At 46.0% G+C, this 4,888-nt stretch overlaps 1 protein-coding gene across 1 annotated transcript in view; it reads right to left on the bottom strand.

Moving 5' to 3' along the window:
• LOC123756806 (uncharacterized) overlaps positions 1–3,405 on the bottom strand; it is a 168,451-nt gene extending 165,046 nt beyond the window's left edge. The window contains exon 1 of the mRNA XM_045740164.2: positions 2,138–3,405. The gene's annotated coding sequence lies outside the window, so the exon portion shown is untranslated. The remainder of the gene's footprint in view (positions 1–2,137) is intronic.
• Positions 3,406–4,888: the final 1,483 nt, after the last annotated feature.

Below are 4,888 nucleotides of genomic sequence, written 5' to 3'. Positions count from 1 at the left end.
GGGAATATATATATATATATATATATATATATATATATATATATATATATATATATATATATATATATATATATATATATATATTATATATATATATATATATATATATATATATATATATATATATATATATATATAATATTGTGTGTGTGTGTGTGTGTGTGTGTGTGGAAGTATATAAACCTATATGTACTCCTTTGCCAGCGGCGTTAGTGTGTGCATGTTGAAGCAGAGATGCCATCCCATCACATTAAGTGCACTATCCCCCAAGCCTTCTTCATAACATAAATATTCCTGACACACACACACACACACACGCACACACATACACACACACACACACACACTTTCTACACTGAAGTTACTGTTCAAATTTAGTTTATATCTCCAAAACAAACACTTTCCTCAGACAACCGCTAAAGCTCTCAATATCATTCAATATCGCAACTGTGTACAGAGTTAGCCTCCACCACATCACTTCCTAATGCTTCCCATTTGTTAACACTGGCATTAGAAAGAAGGTTTTCAATGTGACTCATTTGCGTACCAAGTTTCCAGCTGTGTCCCTTCGTGCAAGTATATCTCGTCTTCTAAATAATCCGTATTAGACTACCATATCAATTTCACTGAGATTTTTGAACGTTTGAGTATTCATCATTTGTGCATGCATGATCAAACTACTTTAGTTCTTGGGTCCCGCCTCTATAACCGCGATTCCCGACCTATTTTCATGTACTCACCTATTTGCGCTTGCGGGGGTTGAGCTCTGGCTTTTTGGTCCCGCCTCTCAACTTTCAATCAACTAGTGTACAGGTTCCTTAGCCTATTGGGCTCTATCATATCTACATTTGAAACTGTGTATGGAGTCAGCCTCCACCACATTACTTCCTAATGCATTCCATTTGTCAACCACTCTGACACTGAAAAAGTTCTTTCTAATATCTCTGCGGCTCATTTGGGCACTCAGTTTCCACATGTGTCCCCTAGTGCGTGTGCCCCTTGTGTTAAATAGCCTGTTTTTATTTACCCTATCAATTCCCTTGAGAATCTTGAATGTGGTGATCATGTGCTCCCTAACTGTTGTGTGTGTGTGTGTGTGTGTGTGTGTGTGTGTGTTATTCCCACCTAGCTGACCTTACTGGAGGATGAGCCACAGCTCTTGTGCCTCGCTTCTAAACATATCTGGAACATACCTGGAGCGGGTTTCGGGAGTTCTTCATTTGAAGTTTTCTTCAGAGTTTGCCTCTACGGCTTCTTAATGCATTCTGCTTCTTCATTATTCCGACACTTAAGAACTATATACCACGTGGTTGAAGTGGTTACTTAGTCTCCATCTGAGGCTCCCAGCACCTCCCTGGCTGAGTATTCTCTGTATACATGTATACATGAAGGCTTTGTATAACTTTAAATGCAACTTAATTTTCGTCCACAAGAAAGTTTGCCTGTAAAGCTGGAAACTTTGCCAATTTAGACCGCCTAATAGGCTCTATAGACGGTCATATCGCGTTACCTTAACTTGTTTAAGTTAATTGTCGTTAATCACTGATGGCCATCTTGTGTTCTCCTTTCTATACTGGGCGCCCACTATAGGGATCAGGGAACAATCAGCCCAATCAGGGAACACAATTGTTCCCTGATTGTGTTGTATTGTTGCTCCAATCTAGCCACCCATTTATAATGTATCACATTGGTATCCCACACATAGGTGAACCCCTCACCCCATCCCCCTATTGACTTCAAGGCGAATACAAAATTTATCCTCTGATTGGAAAAAACCCAATCTTACCTAACCTAACCCTCACCCCATCCCCCTATTGACTTCAAGGCGAATACAGAATTTATCCTCTGATTGGAAAAAACCCAATCTTACCTAACCTAACCTAACCCTCACCCCATCCCCCTATTGACTTCAAGGCGAATACAAAATTTATCCTCTGATAGGAAAACTCCCAATCTTACCTAACCTAACATAACCAACGCACCAGCTGCTTATGTCTTCAAAGTGATCCACATTTTCAACCACCGCTTAAGAGGAGCATTATTTAAGCTTGTATAAGTGGTTGTTGCTTAATCCCCAACACCAGTGACCTCTGACCTCTAATCACTCAACCCTGCGCTCGCCTTTCCTATCACTTACCTTCAAATATACGGCTGGCAGCTGGAACGTGAGAGGCAGGCAGCTGGTGTGAGCAGCAGCAGCAGCACGATGAACAGCTGGATCGTAGAGTGAGTTAAGATGGGTGAGAGGTGCGGGGGAGGGGGCAGGAAGCGGACAGCTGGGTGGAGGCAGGGGGCGGACAGCTGGGTGGAGGCAGGGGGCGGACAGCTGGGTGGAGGCAGGGGGTGGACAGCTGGGTGGAGGCAGGTTTCAGACAGCTGGGAGGAGCCAGGTTTCAGACAGCTGGGAGGAGGCAGGTTTCAGACAGCTGGGTGGAGGCAGGTTTCAGACAGCTAGGTGGAGGCAGGGGACAAACAGCTAGGTGGAGGCAGGTGTCAGACAGCTGAGTGGAGGCAGGTTTCAGACAGCTGGGTGGAGGCAGGTTTCAGACAGCTGGGTGGAGGCAGGTTTCAGACAGCTAGGTGGAGGCAGGGGACAAACAGCTAGGTGGAGGCAGGGGACAAACAGCTAGGTGGAGGCAGGTTTCAGACAGCTGGGTGGAGGCAGGTTTCAGACAGCTGGGTGGAGACGGGGGCGGACAGCTGGGTGGAGGCAGGGGGCGGACAGCTGGGTGGAGGCAGGGGGTGGACAGCTGGGTGGAGGCAGGGGGCGGACAGCTGGGTGGAGGCAGGGGGTGGACAGCTGGGTGGAGGCAGGGGACGGACAGCTGGGTGGAGGCAGGGGGTGGACAGCTGGGTGGAGGCAGGGGGTGGACAGCTGGGTGGAGGCAGGGGACGGACAGCTGGGTGGAGGCAGGTGGGCCGACAGGAACAGACCTTCACTCTGTCATCTATGCTAACACTTCCTGCCTCCAAGTCTCTCAACGCCAGTTAATACAACAATTTAACGTTGAGAAATAAATTTGTCTTAAACTTCCGCTATCTTGAATTTCTTTAATACATATTGATATCATTTTCCTTCATGATCGTAACTACGAGAGCCATCACAACGACGTAGAAAGTAGATAATTAGTGAACTATCTGCACTAGTCATTAATTCACAGCATCATCTTCGACAATTAAGATGTGAGAGATTCCAGAAACGTCATTCACACTGGTATAATCACAGAAATAACATCATTCACGTGTGTTTGGGGCACCACCCTGAGGGCACTTGGGCAAGCCATGCCCACCTGCCCTAGATGGGTTGGGGGGCGCACACTGGCAGAGCCCCCACGGGGGTTCGAACTGCGGTAGGGAGGTTTTGTAGGTCGGAGCCGCAGAGTCACTCGTCCTCTCACTACGCGGGCAAACCGCTCACTGGAGCGGCTTGGTACAGGTGCCTGAGTCTCTCACTGGTCTTCTCTCCTACCTCCCTCCCTCCCTCCCTCCACCTACCTTCTCTACCCACCTCCCTCCCTCTACCTACCTTCCTCCTCCACCCACTGCTCGTGCCTCACACCCTCACCCCCGCCCACCGTACTTCAGCTCTTGTCCCCGCCTCCTGTCAACGCGAATCAATCCCCCGCCTATGCAGGACGGACAGAACTTAGGCAATTTACCATGTCAAAGCACATTATCTACCTTCTGTTTCTTAGTCCTCAGTAACTCGCAGCATTACATGTTGTCTAAGAAATCTCGAACCCTTTCCAAGGATGATAGAATGGAATTTATATATTCTGGACAGCACTGTATAAATCTGTGGTCATGTCTGTGGCAGAGATCCCAAACTCATTTCTTCAATGTCAGCCGGTCTCCGAGGCAGGCCTCACATCGCCTCCTGCCGGTGAAATTTGAAATTGAAATTGAAATCAGTTTATTGAGGAATAAATACACACAAAGGGATGATAAGGGACATATCACAAACAATAAACATTGTACCGAACATTCTACGTGATATATATATACATTTCTTCATTTACATATACAGTATGTTACCAGATATACACACAAATACCTGTATAACTAGGTACACAGATAATTTGCAATAGACATTCAAACCATTCAACAAAAGGTTTCAGTCTTGGTGGAAAATTCTTATATGTTTCCAGAATATCATCAGTCATTCCGTTGTGAGACAGTCAGGCTATTTGCTCAGGAACAGTTCTTAATCTCAGCAAATAATTGGCAAGTGTTTCTATATTCATTAATCAACGGGCAATCAAGAACATATTGGGTGAGGGTGTGACCTTAACATATTGGGTGAGGGTGTGACCTTAACATATTGGGTGAGGGTGTGACCTTAACATATTGAGTGAGGGGTGTGACCTTAACATATTGGGTGAGGGGTGTGACACCTTAACAGACCACATAAGAGACATGGTGATCAAGAGGTGACCTCCACACACCCACAGACACTCACCCACACACACTCACCCACAGACACTCACCCACAGACACTCACCCACAGACACTCACCCACAGACACTCACCCACACACACTCACCCACACACACTCACCCACACACACTCACCCACACACACTCACCCATAAAGCTCAACTCCTGGAACGTCTTTGCCCATTGCCTCAAGCCAGGCTCAGTATCACCAAGCCACTAAGAGGATTAAGAAGGTAAAGGAAATCTTGTAAGATCAAAGGATAATTATAAGCTTCAAAAACAAGATATGTGGATTTTTGAGGTGAAATTAGAAAACACAAAGTTGATGCACACGGATATCATGGACGTCGGGATCACGACTCCTCCGCGTCGCATTATGTATGTAATGCTTTCACTGACAAAAATTCAACACTTGGAAACTATCAATATATTAGTTGACCAACACACACAGA

This window comes from Procambarus clarkii, chromosome 26, assembly GCF_040958095.1.
Source record: "Procambarus clarkii isolate CNS0578487 chromosome 26, FALCON_Pclarkii_2.0, whole genome shotgun sequence".
NCBI classification, from domain to species: domain Eukaryota; kingdom Metazoa; phylum Arthropoda; class Malacostraca; order Decapoda; family Cambaridae; genus Procambarus; species Procambarus clarkii.
This window is presented reverse-complemented; position numbering and strand designations above follow the sequence as displayed.